The sequence below is a fragment of the Panthera leo genome, chromosome B1 (genome assembly GCF_018350215.1).
Source record: "Panthera leo isolate Ple1 chromosome B1, P.leo_Ple1_pat1.1, whole genome shotgun sequence".
NCBI lineage: Eukaryota > Metazoa > Chordata > Mammalia > Carnivora > Felidae > Panthera > Panthera leo.
The window spans coordinates 194,884,567-194,906,244 of NC_056682.1; the positions used below are offsets into that span (position 1 = coordinate 194,884,567).

Here is a 21,678-nt window from a genome sequence, read left to right on the forward strand (position 1 = left end):
ACACTTAACTGACTGAGCCATCCAGGCACCCCAGAGCCTACTTTAAAAAAAATAAATAAAGTCTTTTTTAAAAAGAAAATTGAGTGACTCTATTAACAGACAAAGTAGACTTTAAGATGAGGAATATTGCTAGTGAGTGATAAAGAGGACCATCTCATAATAACAAAAGGTTCAATATATCAGGAAGGCCTAACAATCCTAAATGTGTAGACAGATAGAACTAAAAGGCAAGTGGACAGATTCTCAGTTATAGGGGAGATTTCAACACTTTTCTAGTAGTTAATATATAAATTAGACAGAATAGGGTCTACTAGAAGATGTAAGCAACATTTACCTCCAACTTAATCTGACATTTATAGACAAGTTACCAAACAACAAAGAATATAGATACTTTTCAAGTGTATATGGAAAATTCACTAAGATCTGCCATATGTTGGTCCATAAAACAAGTCTTAATAAATTGCAAAGGAGGAGAATCATACATGCTATTTTCTCTGACTACAACAGAATTAAAATTGAAACACAGAAAAATATTAGGAAAATCCCAAAGATCTGGAAAAACAATCCCTTCAAAAGAATCCATTTTTCAAAGAAAATTTGAAAAAGGAAATTAGAAAAATACTTCAAAATGAGTGAAACTTTGTGAGATGCAAATAAAGCAGTACTTAGAAGAAATTTTGTAGCATTAAGTGCGTATGTTGAAAATGTTTAACACATCTAAGATCAGTTATCTTAGATTTCACTTTAACAAGCTAGGGAAAAAAACTGAAATCCAAAGTACAAGGAAACAAGTAATAAAAAGTTTAAATCAATGGAATGAAAAAGCAAACAATAAAGAAAAATAAATGAAATCATCAACTGCTAGTTTAAAAAGATCCATACAAATAATAAACCTCTAGCTAGACTTATCAAAAAATACAAAAATTTCTAATATCAAAAATAAAATAGAATGTCACTGAACATTCTATGGGCATTAAACAGACAATAATAGAATGTCATGAACACCTCTACGCCAACAAATTTGATGACCTAGGTGAAATGTTCAAATTTATCAAAAGACACAAACTTGGTAACCTGATACAAGAAGAAAGAGAAAATTAAAATAGCTGTGTATTTCTTAAAGACATTGAATTTTGCATTAAAATCCTCAAAAAACCAGTCCCTCCCCAAAAAAGCATTCCAAACTCAGGTGACTATTTTACTGGTGAATTTATCAAATCTTTAGAAAAAAAAAATAATGCCAATCTTACATAAACACTTTCAGAAAATAGAGAAGTAAGGAATACTTCTGAATTCATTTTATAAGGCGGATATTACTCTGACACCGGAAAACTACCATTTTGTGAATACAGATGCAACAAGCTTCTATAAAATATAACCATATTGAAAGTAACAATAATCTGAAAGCATAATTCATCATGAACAAGTAGTATTTACCTTATGAATGCAAGGTTGGTATAACACTCAAAAATCTATAAATGTAATTCACCATATAGACAGAATAAAGAAGTAGAAACCATATGATCAACTCCACAGTTGTAGAAAAGATAGGAGTAGGTTGGATGTTTAAAAATTGTGGGGGGTGGAGGGGAAGATATACCACGCAAGGAGTAACCAAAAGAGAGTAAGAGTCGCTGTACGGAGATCAGACAAAATAGACCATAACAAAAAAATTGTTATTAGAGGTAAGAAGAACATTTTATAATAATAAATATGGTCAACTCATAAAGAAGTCATAACAATTGCTATCATATATGCACCTGCCAAGAGAACTCCAAAATGTATGAAGAAAAAAAACTGATAAAACTAAAGAAAGAAACAGATCATTCAACAATACCCCATTTTCAATAATGGATAGAGCAAATAGGCAGAAGATCAGTAAGGACATAGAGGACTTAAACAACTCTAACCATATCTAACAGACATTTACAGAATGCTACCCAACAAAAGCAGAATACACATTCTTCTCAACTGTACAATAAAACATTCTTCTGACTAGACCATATTCAACCCAGAAAACAAACCTCAATAAATCTAAAAGAAGTGAAATTATAAAGTATTACTCCCCCAGCACGATGGAATGAAACTGAAAATCAATCACAAAAAAAACTTGAGAAATTGAAAATTTTGTGAATTTAATGTTTATTTATTTTGGAGGAGAGAGACAGAGCATGAGTGGGGGAGGGGCAGAGAGAGAGAGAGAGAGAGACACAGACTCTGAAGGGGGCTCCAGGTTCTATCTAAGCTGTCAGCACAGAGCCCGATGCAAGGCTCAAACTCAGGAGCTGTGAGATCATAACCTGAGCCAAAGTCGGATGCTTAACTGACTGAGCCACCCAGGTGCCCCTAAAAATTTGTGACATTAATCAACACACTCCTAAATAACCAATGGATCAAAGAAGAAATTGGAAGGAATATTAGAAAATACTTTGAGATGAATGTAAACAGAAACACAACATGTAAAAATCTTTGAGATTCAGCTGAAATAGCGCTTTGAGAAAAATTATAGCTATAAATGACTGGTTTTTTTTAAAGAAATATTTCAACTAAATAAACCAACTTTCCATTTTAAGAAACTAAAAAAGAAGAACAAACTGAAACCAAAGCAAAAAGGGAAAGAAAATAGAGAGAGGGGAAATTCAAATTCCAAAAATCAGGAATGAAAGATGGGGCATCACTACCTACTTTACAGAAATGAAAAAGATCATAAGGGAATACTATAAACAACTTTACCAATGAAGTATATAACCAAGATGAAATGGACAAAATCCTACTGACAAACTACTGACACTGATTCAAGAAGAAATAAAAAATATTAATAGATCTATAACAAGGTGAGAGATTAAATTACTTGTTTAAAAACTTACTACAAAAAAAATCAAAAACCAAAAACCAAAACCAAAACACAAAAATCAAGGAGGTAAGATGGCGGGCTCACAGTGAGAGGCTGTCAAGGATGAACATAGGTATGCCTGGAAGCAGATTTTAAACTCAGTTTCTATTCAGATCATCTTCTTTCACACCGCCTGATAAACATCTTGATTTACCATGGCATTAACAGCAGTAAAGTGGCCATATCAAACAGAACTATCTGAAAACATTCATTTCCAATTCAAAATGGAGCTTTATATTGTGTTTGTCATAAATCTATGTATTTTCTCTTCCAGATGACTATCATTGCAAAGTAGAGCTTGCTATGACATCTGATGGCAGGATGAAAGTGTGCTACCACCCTCTGTGGACATTCTGTATAAACATACAAAACCTATCCCTCAGCCAGATCTTGTGCGTAATAATGAAGAAAACCTGATCGAGTGCTGAACACCAGATGAGAAGAAAAAAAATGAACATTTTGAGTAAGGACCTATGACAGAACTACTTAGCAAAATGTTCTTTACTACTAAGCACTGTTGGTATCCTCGTGGACAGTATCATAGATGTCATAGGAACCTGGATCCTCCAAAAGACAGATGATACTGAGGTTTTCAGGAATCAAAAAGATGTTATCTTTTGTCTCATTTGCCATTTGAGAAAAGGCAATTGAGTATATTCACTACTATGTTATGTAGCAAAATGATAACAAAATGTCTTTTCATACAAAAACAACCCATGGCCCAGCTGACTTTATTAATGAATTTTACAAATGTTTAAAAATGAGTTAACATCAATCCTTAATCTTTCAGAAACCTTCCAAAAAGTAGAAGGAAAAAAACATTTCCCAGCTTATTCTATGAGGCCATTTTTATCTTACTACCAAAACTAGACAACAATATCACAAGAATATAAAACAATGGACCAGTGTTCCTCATGAATATGGATGAAAAATACTAAAAAAAAAAAAAAATACTAGCAAACTGAATCTGGCAACCTATAAAAACGATTATACATCATGAATTATCCTAGAAATACAAAGCTGGTTCAGTATATGAAAATAAGTCAACGTAACTCACTATATTAATCAAACAAAGACATAAGCCACATGACCATCTCAACAGATAGAGGGAAAAAAAAAAACATTTGACAGAATCCAAAATTCTTTCCTGATTTAAAAAATAAATAAATAAAAATCTCAACAAAGTAGAAATTGAAGGAAAGGTCCTCAACCTGATAAGGGTGTATTTCAAAATCCTGCAATGAACATGATACTTATTGGTGAAAGACAAAGCTTTTCTTCTAAAAGAACCACACAAAGATGTCCACCCCTGCCACTTCCATTTCAATATTGTACTTGAGGTTGTAGGCAGAGCAATTAGATACAAAGAAAAAAATAAAGGCATCCAGATTAGAAAAGGAGAAGTAAAATTATGTTTATTCACAGATGATTTGATTGTATATATACAAAATCCTAAGGAATCACCTAAAAAACTATGTGAGCTAACAAGTGGGTTCAGCAAGTTTGCCTGACACAAAGGGCATGGTGTCTTATGGTGCCTTTTCATCCTTCATCAGTAAAATGAAAATAATCTTACCTGCTTCCCTAGCTTAGTTGGGTTCAACAAGACTATATAGGGAGGAGTCCAAATTCAGTGCCGGACACAAAATACGTGCTCAATAATGTGAGTTCCTTCTTTTCTTCATCATTCATCTCACTAATTTGCTATTTAAAGATGGTGGTTAGTAACAATAATTTGATGAAATACAAACATCCTAGCACAGCTGGATCACCTGACATTCATACATCAGCATAAAATAAATGAATCTAAAACAGTTTGTCTCCTACTATCTGAGCAAAGCTCAGTCAGAATGGGAGTGGATATTTGATTAGCAGTCCTGGCTTCTTTCCCCTGCTCCTTCCTCCATGTTCCTGTTCCATTTCTAGAATCAATCCTACCTAAGGATTAAATACCCTCAGTCCCTCTGGTTGAGGAAAATGGGGTCAAGGCAAAGGGATAAACATTAAACTATGGAGGAAGGTTTAGACTTCTTGCCCACTCCTCATCAAATTACTCACTACACTCTATTTCCCAAGACAGGAATATGGCTTCTTCCTTCTACTCTACCTTCTCTTCCCCCATCAAAGGAGGAGGAGGAGGGGGAGGAAGTGATGGGGGAGGAGGAGGAGAAGCAGGAGGAGGAGGAAAAGGAGAAAGAAAACCTAACTTTTGAAGATGAAGTTCTAGGGCATGGATGAAAAAGAATATGGAGTTTCAAGCTCACACAAAAGGGGTCAGAAAACTGGAAGATGACATTGATGAGGGAAGACAGAATTACGCATACAACTATCACTGACCTCTTTCCTCTGTTTCCTCCCAGTGCTGCCAGACCCTAGTGCTGTCATGCTTTCTTCACTCATTAATGCCCAAAGCGTCATGCAGGACAGGAGGTGGGGTAGGGACAGGAAGAATCAAAGGAAACTGTTTGTGCTGGTCTCCAGTCAAAGACTTACACTCAAGGGATACACGACCCCAATGTATCCATATGGTCCAGCCCAGCTTATAGAGGGGTTTGGGACAAAAGCCTCAGCTAATAACGATTATGTCTTTTACTGGACCACTCCCTGTTATGGGTTCAAATGTGTCCTTTTGAAAATACTAATGCCCTAACTCCCAGTATTTATGAATGTAACCTTATTTGGAAATAGGGTTTTACAGATGATAAAGTTAAGATGAGGTCATCAGGTTGCGTCTTAATCCAATATGACTGGTGTCCTTACAAGAAGGAGAAATGTGAACACAGAGACACACACACGTTGAGAATTCCTTTGTGATGATGAAGCCGGAGATCAGGGTATGTGTCTACAAACCAAAGAACACCAAAGATTGCTGGCAAAGAGCCAGTAGCTTGGAACAGAGAGGTGTGGAACAGATTCTCACAGCCCTCAGAAAGAACCAACTCTGATCCACCTTGATCTTGGCCTTGTAGCCTCTAAAGCTGTGAGACAGTCAATTTCTCTTGTCTAAGCCATCAGTGTGTGGCACTTTGTTGCAGCCATAGCAAACTAATACAACGCTTCCAGCAAGCAATGGGACAAGGATTCAGGGGTTCAGGACCTTCGCTATCTCTTCCTTGGGCGGTATATAAACCATCAAATCCCTTGCTTAGCCTGAGCAGCTGTGGCCAGGGATCTCTTCCTCTCCTTCTTGGCTCCACCCCAGGAGACTATAACCCCAGGATAAAATAATTTTCTAATCTACCTTATCCTGACCCTTTAAATGAGTCCAGCCTTCTCAGGTCCTAAGAGGCATACCCTGCTCCTAGAGCAGAACAGACCTCAGTGGCTCATGTCCTGAGTTTGGGGGTCAGACAGACCAAATTCCCACCCTGGCCCTTCCACATTCCATCTGTGTGACCTGGAATGAGCATCTCAACACCCCCTCTGCTTCCACTTCCAGGATAGTGGAGCCTGCTTCATAGGGGTTGTTTTGATGGCACACAAGCACAGTGTCTGTTACGTAGCTAGTGCCCATTAACTTCTAACACATGCCTCATAGGACAGCTACTGTTATACACAATGGCCCCAGAGCCCTCCCTCTTGTTCTCACGTCCCCTATCTAAGAGTGCGGCCCCATATCTATGTTTTGGAAGAACCCATGGCTTCCCTTTCGGATTTTGATTTTTGGTCCTCCATGCTATTGCTTCCTACTGCTCCTTCTGAGGTTTGGGCTTCACCCAGAGTCAAGTCCCAGCCTCCACACTCCTCCTCTTGGGCCTACCCAGGGTCTCTCTTCAATAGGTCTCAAGGAGAGATACTGATAATGCAGCCATGCCACCCAAACCTACTCTGGAAAGCCCTCGTCATCATGGAAAATGCCTTGAGGAAGGTTACATAAGTGTTGTCTGTAGAGGTGGATCCAGAAAATGAAAAGATGAATAGGTGCCCAAGCTGGTAGGCTTGTAGCAAATTGAATACATAATCAATTTCACTACTCAGTCTCAGGTTCAGAACTTCTGATGCTGGTCAGAACAAAACAAGCCCGGGATCAAGGTGTTCCAACTGTCATGCTTTGGCAAGCACAATGCAGAGAGGTAATTGCACTTCTAGCACGCTTTGATGAGTCTCATGCCGCCCCTCCTTCAAATGCACAAGGGGCCTTGTCAGAACAGATAACCAAGTGACTCCCACAGACAGGGGTTGTGTGAGTCACCTCGTAGAAATCAAGACCCCAGCTGCTGAGATGAACAATGTCAACACTGAGAATTTGCTGGAAACAATTCTATGCACAGCAGAGTGAATTTCAGCTGGCTTCTGCTCTGCTTATTCCGAGTGGCAAACCCAATGCCTTGAGTGAGGCTGCCTCCAGCAGCAGTTTTCAGCCAGGGGAGACTTTGCCTCCCAGGGGACATTTAGAATGTCTGGAGACATTTTGGGTGGTCACAACTGGAGAGGCAGTGCTACTGGTATCTAGTGGGGAGAAGCCAGGGAAGAGCCCTACCCAACTAAGAATTATCCTGCCTACAATGTCAACAGTGCCTCAGTTGAGATGCCCTGTCCTAGAAGGAAGGACCAGCACAGCATTATCTCCATGGCTTTTATATATGGCTTCTGACAGCCCACAATCTCGCCCCAATCTGGTTGACCAGCCTGATTGTCCATGTTCAAATCCAAGCTACCTCACCAGCTTGAGCAAGATACTTCACTCTGGATGCTTCTGTTGCCTCTTCTATAAAATGGGGATATTAATAAAATTTGCCACCTAGGATTGTTTAAGGACTAAATGAACTACATGAAATAATCCATGCAAAGTGCCTCATTAAGCATCAAGCACTTAAGGAATGATAACTGTGACTTTTCTTAACCCCTGCTTTACTTTATTTATTGCTATTTTTGAGGACACTCTTTGCCATGGCACTGGATGAGAAGCCCTCTCCCTTCCACTGTCCCACCTGTGATCATTCCTGTCCTCTCAAAGTTCAAATGTTCATTCCTCTAGGAAACGTTCCCAGCCCTGCATGTAGGGATCAATCAGTCCCTGCTCTGAGCTCCTCGGCATGTTGTTAACTCCTGTGTCCACCCTAAGATTACCCACCAGTCTGCTTTTATAACCTCTGTCAGCATTTGCCATGGGGCTTACCAGCCTGAGAGCACTTCCTCACTCATTGGTTTGCTGCATCAATAATGAACCCTACAACCCACTAACACCATCGCTGGTGGTGAATGCCTCTTGGGCATGAGCATGAGTCCGAGGTTAATAAGACTTTCTAGGGGTGGGGCTGGGAGGGGACAGGGTGGGGTTCCAATGTAGATTCTCTGATAAGGAGGAATGAAGACCTTTCCCCAATTCATATCCGGGGGACAAAAATCGTGGTCATTGCTCTGGTCGCTAAGATTTCTACTGGTCAGGCATTGCACAGACCTTTTCCATGAATGGTCTCCCTGACATTTCCCATGAGGGAGGTATCAAAATGATCCCTATTGTTACAATTACTTGACCAATGTCATATCACAGGCATGACTCCCCAGGTAAGTCTAGCTGCCTCAATGTCTGTTTCTAATGAGCCCGATTTATTGTTCCTCAAACACCAGTCAGTTGGCATCATTCAAGGACAATGGAAAAATCTGGCTTCAAATTAATAACCCTCTTCAGACCCCCGGTGGCAGCTATAAATGCCAGTTGGAGGGTTTTCTAAGCTTTTTGTCTCCCTAACAACAGTAACCGTTCTTCAAAAGAAAACTTAAAAACAAGTCTGATTTGTAGAATACATAACACAGAACTGTCCTAGGTTGGAGGAGCTGAGGCAGAGGGTCTCCAGAGCCACACCTACCTGCCACCCCCTCCCTGCTCTGGATGCCCTTAAAGGAGTTCGGGGGAAGCAGCTGGTCCCACCTTACATTTTGCAGATGTAGAAACAGAGACTCGGGAAGAGGAAATTATTTGCTAAAAGTTACACTGCTCAAAAGCAGCGGGACCAGGAATTAATTCCATGTCCCCGAGCCCTGAATTCAAAGCTCTTTTGAATTCTTTTGTGAATATATTTTGATGCTTCATTTATGACAACTAGGCTTTCTTGCTGACAAGTGCAGAAATATAAAATAAAGCTCAAAAACTCACAAAGGAATACCATGTCTCACCCAATAGGATGCCTTCAGTTACAAGATGCGTCCAAATTTGAGATGTTAAAAGTTCTGGAGCTCAGAGGTGTGGATCATAGGAATCTGGCACGTCCACCTTGCTGGTCTAATCTTGTTTGTACTGCAGATCCATTTCCTATGACTGCCAGTGCAATTGCACATCAGATGTCTGTGGGGTAACATCTACTGATGAACAACAGAGAGACAGAGACAGAGAGAAATAGGACGTGGGCCACTGAGGCAGAGAAGAGGAGCAAGAGGAGGGAAGGCTGGCTTATGCCCCCTCCCCAGTGCAGAGGAATTTACATGGAGCAAAGTTTCCCTGGCAACAGTTTCCAACTGGACTCCATCTGCCCACCAGGTGATTTGAGTCCTGACCAGTCTGTTCTCAGCCCCTCCACCAGGCAGAAGCATGTAGAAGAGCCTGGGAGATCCAGCCCCTCTAAAGCCCAGAGCTGGAGGTGCAAAACACTGAAGATGGTGATGCTTCATCCACTCCCCCAGCCCATCTCTATGCATTTTTCAGGATGAAACTAAACTTACATTAATGCTGAAAAAAGACAATTCTGGACTGCAGAATCAATGAAATGTGGTATATGTGCCAAGAGAATGTTTATTCTGCTGAATTTTAGTGGAACGCACTTCTATTGGTTTCTCTCTATTCTTCAGCACTCTACATTCTAAGACACAAGTTCTAATTTTTTAAAATTAATTCCTATTTTTTGGCACACAAATCTTTTCCACTTACTCTGTCCCTGTGGAAAGGAAGAAGGAATCTACTATTCATCCTTACATGAAGTAGCTTCTAGGCCAAAGAATGGAATTTGTTTTTCAAATGCCTTTACTGAGGCATAATTGATAAGCAAAAAGATTGTGCATCACCAATGTATACAATTTGATGAGTTGGGACCTACATATACACCCATGAAATCATCACCACACTCGAAGTAATGGACATATCCATCACTTCCAAAAGTTTGCTTGTATCCCTTTGTATTTTTGTTTTTGCATTTGATTTTGTGGTAAGAACACTTAATATGAGATCTACCTTCTTAATACATTTTAAGTTTATTTATTTGAAGGAGAGAGAGAGAGAAAGTGCACGTGCACGTGGAAGGGGGGGCAGAGAGAGGGGAGACGGAATCCCAAGCAGGCTCCTCACAGTCAACACAAGCCCCATGTGGGGCTCAAACTTAGCATCCGTGAGATCACGACCTGAGCCGAAATCAAGAGTCAGTTACTTAACCAACTGACCCACCCAGGTGCCCCTACCCTTTTAATAGATTTTTAAGTGCACAAGACACCAATCCCATCTATAAGCACAATGTTGTACAGCAGACCTCTAACACTTATACATCTTGCATAACTGAATATTTGCACCTGTTAGTTAGCAAATTGCCATTTCCTTCTACCCCCAGTCCCTGGCAACCATCATTCTATTCTTGATTTCTCTTAGTTGGACGATTTTAGATACTTCACATAAGTAGAATAATGGAATGTTCGTTCTTCTGTGACTGGTTTATTTCACTTAACCTATGTCCTTAAGGTTTATTCATCTTGTCACAAATGGTAGAAATTCCTTCTTTTTTAAGGCTGAATAATATTCCATTATATGCATATACCATATATGTATTATACCACATATATATAATTCCATAAATGTATATTTCCTTTATCCATTCATCTTTGGATAGATATTGGGTTGTTTCCATATCTTGGCTACTATGAACAATAGTAAACATGGGAGTAGGAATATCAAGATCCTGATTTCAATTATTTTTGGCTATATATGTATGTACGTATACGTACATCCAGAAGTGGGATTGCTGGACCTTAAGATATTTCTATTTTTAATTTTTTGAGGAATCTTCATACTGTTTTCCATAGTGGCTGTACTCTTTTACATTCCTACTAAAGGAAGGGGCTTTGGATGGAAGCAAAAAGGAGTCAAAATTCCTTTCTGGCCAAGCTAACAGTTTCCCAAATACCACTGTCATAAGTAAAAGTCCTTAAATTTTAAAAATGAGAAATCCTAAAAATCAAAAGCAAAATGAAGGAAGCAAAGCTAATTGTGTTTGGAGTTAGTGGCTTAACCATTCAGAGAAAAGAATTATTTTAAGTGACTTTTAGAATACAGTAATTTGATCATACATCCCTCTAAAGATGAAAACAACAACCAGGAACGAATCTTAGTCTTTTCAGTAATTATGCTGTTAGTAGTAACATTGATATTGTTGTCTTCACACTGTAAGACCTGAGCCAAGTATTATTAGAGATGTTCTTTGCCTAGATTTCTGCAGTTTTAAAGTAGAAAACCATGAAAGTGGTCTCATAAGTTGGGGAAAGACAGTGGGTGTTCTGAATCTAGGCCAATCTCCCCACCACCTTTGGCTGTGGCTAGTTAATCACTAAAAAGGAAGCACATATTATCACAATAATTATTCATTTTCTCCTGAAGAAAATAGACTTATCTCCAATTATAAAAGAACTTACTTACCCACATGACTCAGCCTTTAAGAAATGTAACCTTCTAAGAAAAGTAACCTTGATCTTACTATCAGGTAAGACACTCCTGGTTTACTTGTGCTGGTTTATCTGGTACTTTCTTGTTTTAAGCTGAAAATACCAAGTCCCCAGTCCTGGGCAAACTGCAAACTGGGACATCTGGTCACCCTACTAGGCAAACAATTATTTCACCTTCTCCCTGGTCTGGCTTTTTTTTTTTTTTTTTTTAAGCCTGTATATCAGCTTGGAATGGTTCTGGCCATGTCTTCTAGAAAAAATGACACCATGACAAAATGTTTCTTCTCCTACCCCCATACTTCTCTTTTGATAAAAGAGGGGGCAGAGAGTTAGAGATGGGTAGGATGAGGACTTCAGGCCATCCCACTGCAGTCCTCTTCCCTCATGCGATGTTGTTCACTGCTCTTAAAAGTCCCACTTGCCGGGGTGCCTGGGTGGCTTAGTCGGTTAAGTGGCTGACTTCAGCTCAGGTCATGATCTCGCGGTCCGTGAGTTCAAGCCCCGTGTCGGGCTCTGTGCTGACAGCTCAGAGCCTGGAGCCTGTTTCAGATTCTGTGTCTCCCTCTCTCTGACCCTCCCCCGTTCATGCTCTGTCTCTCTCTGTCTCAAAAATAAATAAACGTTAAAAAAAATTTTTTTTTAAATAAAAAAAAAAAAAGTCCCACTTGCCTTCCTGAGAGTGACATACCTCAACAGCACCATTTTACTGGCTATATGGAAGGGAAGACAAGAGAATGGACAATCCCCAAACCAACTGGGGTGGAGATCCAAGACAAAGGAAGAGAATGGTGTCATAAATTCTTAGAAGGTTAGAGTCTATGTATGTGTGGGACTGTTTTAAAGTGGGGTAATTTCTGGAATAAGGGTTGAATGTGGCTTCTTAAAAACAAAAGAAGAGAAACATCATGGATAGATAGATAATAGATAGATAGACAGATAGATAGATCGATCCATCCACACATTTCCTGTCTTGGACCTGTAGTTATCCATTTCTAATTTTTTTTTATATTTATTTTTGAGACAGAGAGAGACAGCATGAGTAGGGGAGGGGCAGAGAGAGACACACAATACGATGCAGGCTCCAGGCTCCGCGCCGTCAGCACAGAGCCCGATGAGGGGCTCGAACCCACAAACTGCGAGATCATGACCTGAGCCTAAGTCAGATGCTCAACCGACTGAGCCACCCAGGCACCCTGTAGTCATCCATTTCTAAGCAACCCCAGTCCTTCAGTGAAAAATATTACTTGGAGATCAAATATATATATATATAGATATCTATATAGATACATATATATAGATATCTATATATATATATACACACACACAAACACACATATATATGTGTGTATATATACATACACACACACACATACATACACACATATATATATGTATATATATAGGAATATTTCTCAGCCACCGAAAAGAATGAAATCTTGTCGTTTGCAGTGACGTGAATGGAGCTAGAATACATTATGTTAAGCGAAATAAGTCTATCAGACAAAGACAAATACCATATGATTTCACTCTTATGTGGAATTTAAGAAACAAAACAGATGAACATATGGGAAGTGGGGGTAAGAAGTGGGAGAAATGAACCATAGGAGATTCTTAAAGCTAGAGAATAAACTATGGGTTGACAGAAGGAGGTGGGTGGGGGATGGGCTAGATGGGTGATGGGGACTTAGGAGGGCATGTGTTGCGATGAGCACAGGGTGTTGTACGTAAGTGATGAATCACTGAATTCTACTCCTGAAACCAATATTGCATGGTATGTTAACTAAAATTTAAATAATTTTTTTTTAAAAAGGAAGCCTTCAAAAAAAAAGAGAAAAGAATAAAGAAGTATGTGATAGCTCTTGGAAATGAAGTTTTGCTGAGATCAAAATAAGGAACAGCTTATTTTTCACACACACACAAAAAGACCTGAGCCAAGTTCAAGAGTCAGATGCTCAACCCACTGAGCCACCCAGGTGCCCCAGCTCATGGGTTTCTTATATAGTTGATGGATTCAATAATATTACAGCTATTATTCCTTTAGATATTAAAATTTTTCGTCTTCAGCTGTTGGAAGCAATCTCACATTGCTCCTAAGGCATTTTAACCTGGCTCGAGGCCTTTGACACCTTCCTTGCTTTCTGGCATGACAAGGTGTCCTCCTCTCATCTACACATTTCCTGTCTTAGACCTGTAGTAATCCGTTTCTCCAAGAAACCCCAGTCCTTAAGTGAAAAATATTATTTGGGGACCAAAATGAGGATATGAAGATCCTCATTGCTCCTGGATTGATCATTCTTTCTTCTTAGGTTTTTACAGTGAACAGAGCTAACATTCGTTCTTTCTAGGAGAAAATTTATCAGTAGCCCATTTTACTTGTATCTTCCCTTTCTAATAAGGAGAACTTTAGTTCCTGATGACATTGAAATTATTACTTATGTTACATATGTAAGTCTATAGTTCTGTGTGTGTGTGTGTGTGTGTGTGCATGTGTACATAGATCAATATCTTTATATGACAGAAGGGACATGAGCAGGGTCTCCATTCTCATGACAGAGGGCAGTGGGATGAAATGAACAGTGTTGCTTAAAGCAAAGTAAGTCGAAGAGGGCAAGGGAAGAAGGGGAACACAAAGAGCATTAAGCAGTGAGGGAGACTTTACATGGAATATTCTCTGATGGCAAAGTTGTAGGGTCTGGTGTATAAGGTAAGATGTTTATACACCAGCAGACAACTCCTTAAGACTAAGACTCTCTAATATCACATTCTTTGGCCATCCTCCACAGAAATAAACTCTTTTTTTAATATGCAATTTATTGTCAAATTGGTTTCTGTACAACACCCAGTGTTCATCCCAGCAGGTGCCTCCCCAATGCCCATCACCTACTTTCCCCTCCCTCCCCCCCACCTCCATCAACCCTCAGTTTGTTCTCAGTATTTAAGAGTCTCTTATGGTTTGGCTCCCTCCCTCTCTAATTTTTTTTTTCCCCTTCCCCTCCCCCATGGTCTTCTGTTAAGTTTCTCAGGATCCACATAAGAGTGAAAACACATGGTATCTGTCTTTCTCTGTATGACTTAAGAAATAAACTCTTATAAAGCACACCATGCCTCAAGCATCATTGTAAGTAATGTTATGTAAACTCATTGAATCCCACCACACCACCAAGAGTTATGCATTATTATTATTATTATTATTATCTTCATCTTAGGAAAGAAAACTGCAGTACAGAGAGGTTAAACCACTTATCCAATGTGAAATTGGTAGGGAGTAGCAGAGCCCAGATCCAACCTGGGTTATTTTGACCTTAGAGTATCATCATGATGCCATATGCCTCTCGAGACAGAATTTCAAGGATCAACACACAATCACATGCAAATACTCACACACACCTAACACAGAGACATGAGTTGCAAGAGTAAACACTAACAAACCCAAAATTACAGACATCTCATTATATAATGGGATTTGGAAGCCTATAAGATTTTTACACAAATCAGCACCACTCAGAGATACAAGACCATTAGGGGATGGAATTAAAACTCTCTTTTTCTAGATAGGTAAATGATCAACAGATGATTGGATGGATAGATAGATAGATAGATAGATAGATTCATCCATTTATTCATTCATTCATCCATCCATTTATTCATTCACTCATCATTCTCTAAATGAAGATACTGAGATTTAGGAAGGTTAAATAATAACTTCCCAAAGTCACTCACCTAGTAAAGTTATGAATCAGAATTATGTATCCAAAGAGCTTGTAATACCTCTACTTTGAGGAACCCAGTATGACAGAGGTGATGGATGGATAGTCCTAAATATGGGATCCAGGCTGTCTCCTCTCAAGGTACAGCACTAGCATTATCCAAGAAGCTTCCCTTCTGAGCAGAGAATTCAATCCAATTTTCCCCTAAAATGGGCTAGAAATAGTCCATTTGTACCAAGCTGTCTCAACCTAATGGGTGAGATGGGGAAGTCCCTAATGCAAGCCAGAGCAGGTGCAGGAAGCCATCCACCTCCTCCCTGCATCCCAGAGGGCCACTCATCACAGCCCCAGGACCGGGAGGACCAGGAAGCAGGGCCTACAGCTGGGCAGCCCTCATGCCAAAATGCATAAACCCAGAATGGAAGCTGGAGGGCGAAAGAAGGCAGGCTTAGCACATCAGCTCTCCGACTCACTCCCCGATGTAGTTGGAGCTAGGGAAAGCAGACGTAAAAACATCACCAGCTGGTGTGTTTCCTGGCAGGGACACCAGCCGCAGGCTTGCCTGCCCCCAGACACTTGCGTGCAGCAAACTTCCATCTGTAGCTCCATTCCCTTTGTTTACTGGGGCTACGAGGCAGGAGAAGAGACCAAACGAACGTTTCAGAGGCCCAACAGGACCCGGGCGCTGCCTCCAGTGGAACGGGGTTGATGGAGGGTAGGCTGGCAGTCAAGAGCGGAAGCTTCATTATACTTGTAAACGCAGTGTGAAATGAAAAGAGCTCTCCTGGCACCTTTGCCGTGGTGCCTGCCCTCGGCAGCTGCCCTCGCCTGCGCCTTCTGTCTCCCAGCAGCCCCAGAAGCTCCACGGGGCTGGGCCTGGGAAGTCCAGGACAAGCCCACGCCCGCCTGGCAGGCCTGAGGGCAGAGCCGGAAGAGCCCAGCCCCGTGTCCTGGCCTGGCCAGCGGACATGCTGGCCCCTCATCTCTCACTGTAGGAACTGCAGCCTCTTACCCATTCTCCCCAGGATGTCCCTGCAACGGGCAACAAGGAAGAGAGACGAGAGAGTGGATCTCCACGCCTGACTTGCAACAGGGTTTCCTTCCTCTCGTGCCTGTTCTCTTGGCTTCTCATCTTCGTGCGGCCACACGCTGCCGGGCGCCCTGACTGCCCAGGCGACGTGAGGGACGTCGGAGGAATCCAAAGAGCAAGGCGAAAGCTGAATCCCAAGGCTCTCTTTCCCAGTTCCAATCAGCGAGGCTTCCTCGAGCACAGATCCACACGCCAGGTGCGGGGCGGGGAGGCCAGAGCGCCCAGTCCTCAGGAGATCAACTGCAATCCAGCACAGGCCCCAACGAAAAGAACACAACGGGCTCAGCCTCTGTTCATTCCACACACACTGAGCCCCTCTTCTGGACAAGAAACGCTTTCTGAAGTAAAGTGGACTCTCTCTCTCTCTCTCTCTCTCTCTCTCTCTCTCTCATGACACCAGTGAAGTCAGGCAGAGTGTTTGCCTAACATTAAGCCTTGAATTACAACTATTTCAGACGAAAATGTATCACTGTTTCATCCCACATTCATCATGGACCTATTGTATGTGTGGGAGGTGCTGCCTTAGAACGGGAGGGGGATACAAAGGTAACTGAGTCACAGATTCAGGTCTTAAGTGGACCCAGGTCTTGAAGTGTCCAAAATCAAGCGGGGAGACAGAAACAAATAACACTAACTCCAGCTCAGGATATGCTAAGGTACAAGTAAGGAAGAGAAAACTATAATTTATTGAGTAACCACTTACCATGTGCCTTGTGGCTCACATAGAAAATTAGCAAAGGGTCTTTGGGCAATATTTGGGGCTCATCTGTTCTGTGCTCCAGGCCTGGGGATAGGGCCTTGAGAGAGAAACAAACAAGCAAATACATAACTACAATGTAACAGGAAGCAGCGACAGGGGAAGTGGAGGCCACTTAATACCAATTTGGAGAATCAAAGAGGGCTTCCAGGAAGAAGTGACTTCTAAGCTGAACCTGAAGGATGAGTCAGCCAAACAAATCAGAGGAAGAGATTGTACTTGGCAGAGAAAATAACATCTGCAAAGTCCCAAAGGCTTGACAGGCGCGTAGTTTCTTCATTTAGTGAGAGAAAGCGAGGTGAATCTGGGGGTATTATGGAATTTTCTCGAAATCACACAGCTGATAAATGACACAAGTAGAAGTTGGATCTGGATCTCAGTTCCCACCTCCTATAAAAGCTAATAATAGAAGGAGAGAGATAGGTCCCCACTGAAAAGATCAGGGGGTGCTTTGATAAAGGGAGTTTTGAAGAATGGGTTAGAAATGAAAGGAGGTAGACCCAAGGGGAAGGAACATGTGAGGCAAAGGGATGTTAAGAGACAGAGAATCATGAGGGTGCCTGGGTGGCTCAGTTGGTTGAGTATCCGACTCTTGATTTCAGCTCAGGTCACGATTCTAGGGTCATGAGATCAAGCCCCACGTCAGATTCCGTGCTGAGCATGGAGCCTGCATGGGATTCTCTCTCTCTCTGAAATTAAAAAACAATAATTAATTAAAAGAGAGAGAAAGAGACAGAGAATCATGTATTGGGTGGAATGAAAGGTGATGCTGCAGGTGGGAGGAGGTTTTTTGGAAGATAAAGTTGGAAAGAATGATTATAAATGGGACGATCCATCCATCAAGTGAAAGACACCTCATTCCCACCAGCAGGATTATTGAGTCCAAATGGCATTGGACATTTTAAGGGACAGAGAAAAGGAGAAGACAAAATGTTGGGTATGCTAATATGGAGACAGAGGAGGCCTCGGTATGGACTGATTGCTTGTGTACCCACAAATCATTATTTTGAAACCATGATTCCCCATGTAACGGTATTTGGAGGTGAGGACTTTGGGAAGGAATTGGGTTTGTATAAGGTCATCGGGGTGAAGCTTTCGTGATGGGCTTTGGGCTCTTAGAAGGGAAGGAAGAGACCCAGGAACCCTCTCCCTCCCATGTGAGCATAGAGCAAGGGGGCGTCCATTTCTTCCAGGAAGCAGGCCTTCCTCAGGAACCAAATCAGCCAGCAACTTGATCCTGGCCTTCCTGACCTTCAGAACTGTGAGGAAGAAATGTCTGCCCTTTGAGTCTCCCGGTCTATGAGAGCCCAGGCTGACTAAGACAGCCCTGCAGTGGGAGGCACTCCTCTGACCTGAGGGGGTGGACACAGAATCTCCAGCACAGCCAAGAAAAGAGCGCAGGCACTCCACGGCCAGTAGGTCCAGAGCTCCTGTCAGACCACTACTCCCAGAATGCCTTGCAGGGGTCTGCCATTGTGGCCCCCATTGCATCCTTTCTTCTTCTCTTCTTTCCTTCCTTCATTGCCTCTACCCTCCTTCCCTATGAAAAGCACAGCTGCACCTTTTATTTCTCGAGATAAACAGACCCAGCCGAAAACACCAAGGTTTTATAGAAGACTCATCCAAAACACATATCGCCTCGGAGTTTGATTTGATGGAATATTTTAACACGTGTTGGATTTTTAATGTTGGTGTCTGGCTACCAAACAAATTATAAACTAATAAAAAATGTAAAACTCTTTCCTTCAAACTCAGGTTTCAACAACAAACTGATAACTCGAGTCTTTATCGCACTCCAAAAAGGAAGAGTTTTCGTTTGCTACTATTATTTGTTTGTCGTCTTACTTTGGCAGTCTCCAGTGAAATCAGTGCTCCTGTGAGAGAAAAGAAAAGGTACAGATAGCCCAAAAATTACTGAAAAGAGGCAAGAGTTTGGGTCAAAGGTAGAGCAGGACTTGCAATCAACCTTCCCAGAGGGCAGAGTAATGGAAAAAGTGCCTGGGCTTTGGAGCCAATAGACCCATGGACTCCCCCAAATTCTCCGAACATGGCAAGTCACTGCTGTCTTGGTCTCATTAGGAAGGTGACGCCACTGCTCCACACAGGATGGTTGTAAGTGTTAAATAAGATGGGGGCGCCATGCTGGCTCAGTTGGTAGTGCGCAACTCTTGATCTCAGGGTCGTGAGCTCAAGCCCCATATTGGGCAAGGAGCTTACTTAAAGTTAAAAAGTAAAATTAAATAAAAAATTAAATAAGATGGTGCATACGCATCCCTCGTGCAGAGCTCAGAGCACGACAGGTGCTCAACAATGGGCCCTTCTCCACAGTCAGCCCGTCCCCCTAAGGGCTTTGTACAGATCTCTACGATAACACTCGTAACAGTGCATTTTAATTTTCTGGGTTTTGTTCTATCTCTCCCATTAGATATGAGCCACTTAAGAATACAAACCAGGTATTGTACCCTAATTTACCAGAGACAAATACTAAGTGAATAGTAAGTAGTTCCTCAGTTAACCATTTCTCACTGCTTGAGTTTAAAATCTCTCACCTCAGGGGCTCCTGGGTCGCCCCCTCGGTTGAGTGGCCGACTCTAGGTTTCAACTCAGGTCATGATCCCACAGTTCATGAGATTGAGCTCTGCGTCGGGCTCTGCTCTGGCAATGCAGAGCGTGCTTAGGATTCTCTCTCTCTCCCTGTCTGTCTACCCCTCCCCTGCTCACATGCACTCTCCCTCTCTCCCTGTAAATAAATAAGTGAACTTTAAAAAATATTTTTTAAAAATATAAAAGCTCTCACCTCAGTTAAGATCTAAAACAGACACTTTAACAAAACTCAAAACCGTACCAGTGATTCAGGTCTGTCAGGGGTGCTGAAGCTCAGGGGAGAAGGAGCCAGGATGAGGCAGGAGCCATCAGGAAGAGTTTGTGGAGGGACACGGGACTTGAGAAGGGTCTTGAAGACTGGGCAGCCCTGAGTGGAATCAGGGAAGCCACGTCAGAAAGGAGGAAACCGTGCAGATGAATGGTAGCAAAAAGGGCATGTCACATCCAAAGGACAGGAAGAGGATAAATGCGCTTGGGTTTTTGCAGACAATGTGGTGGGGTAGGGAACCACCTTGCTGCCCAAGGAGGGGAGCCACATGATGCTACCGCCAGACGCAGCGTCCCCAAATCTCCCAATATCTGGAAGAGGAACACGCCTGGAAAATATCTGTGCTTTGTCTGGGGTTGTTGGAGAAGGAAGGTCACAGAAAGGGAGCAAGAGCCCCAGGGCATCCTTCATGAGGCATGAGTACCGATGGGTCCGTTCCCATCATGCTGGTGCCACGTCAGCAGCAGGAGACTGACCTGGGGGTCATCATGCACCAGCTCCCAGCCCAGTATCCTGACGGATCAGCAGCTTACAGGCCCTGGTGAGGGTCCATGGCCCCAGCTCAGTGGCAACCTCAGCAGGGTGCTATCACAAACCGGCCTGTATTAGTCAGTGCTGGCCAGGGAAACAGAACCAATAGTATATGAATATATCCAGAATGAGATTATTTTAAGGAACCGGATCACATGATTTTGGGGTTGGTAAGTCTAAAATCTGCGGTGTGGGACAGCAGGCCAAAGTCCCAGGAAAATCCAGTGCTACAGTTTGAGTCTGAAAGCCATCTGCTGCAGAATTCCCTCTTGCTCCGAGGAGGCTGATCTTCTGTTCGAGACTTCAACTGATTAGATGAGGCCCACCCATGCTGTGAAGGGCAATATGCTTTACTCAAAGTCCACGGACCTAATGTTAATTGCATCCTCAACACCATCACAGAAACATCCAGAATATTGTTTGGCCAAATATCTGGGCACCAGGGCTCAGTTGACACCTAAAATTAACCATTAGAGAGCCCCGGGCCTTTCAAAAAAGAATGACAAAGGACAAGTTGAAAGGAATTTGAGGAAGGCACATTTTGCTGGAAATGGAGGGTAACGTTCGAAAGAAGAGAGAGAGCCATAAATATGAAAGGACACGATAATTCAGAGAGTAACGATCAGTTTTCTGTGCAAAGTATTTTTTCCCTGTGTTGTATTTCACCCACTAAGCCCTCAGAGACTGGTCTTCTTCCCATTTCACAGATGAAGAGAGTGAGGCTTATGAAATCACAAAGACTCAAATTGGTGGAGCTGGCAACCAACCACAGATACTATGTTCCCTAAATCCGCAATGTGCTCCTTTGAAACCAAAATTGCCTGTCTCCAGAGGAACTAGGGTGCTCTGAGCACAGAATAGCACACAGAGAAGGAAAGAGGACAGAAAAACAAACACCAAAACTGAAACCCACAGAAGCAGCAGCATGTAACTGTTGGTGAATGGCCGGTCAGCTCAGAGGTGAACTGTGTCTTAGCTCCTGAAAAAAAAGAGTAAGATGTGCCTGTGGTGCCTTCCCTGCTGGCTGCAATTTTAGGTGGATACATTAGAAAATCAACAAAGAAGTTCTTGGGGGAGGTGCTCCTTTTAGAACAGGTTAAAGTGTCATAATTGCTCAGGTCTCTTGCAAATTGCCTGACTCAAAGTCTTGTTTATTACCATTTCCAAATGACTGAAAAGCTTTCCCCT

The 21,678-nt window shown here is 41.9% G+C and overlaps 1 pseudogene; it reads left to right on the top strand.

Moving 5' to 3' along the window:
* Positions 1-3,048: 3,048 nt before the first annotated feature.
* Positions 3,049-3,474, top strand: LOC122217245 (annotated as a pseudogene).
* The last annotated feature ends 18,204 nt before the right edge of the window (positions 3,475-21,678 follow it).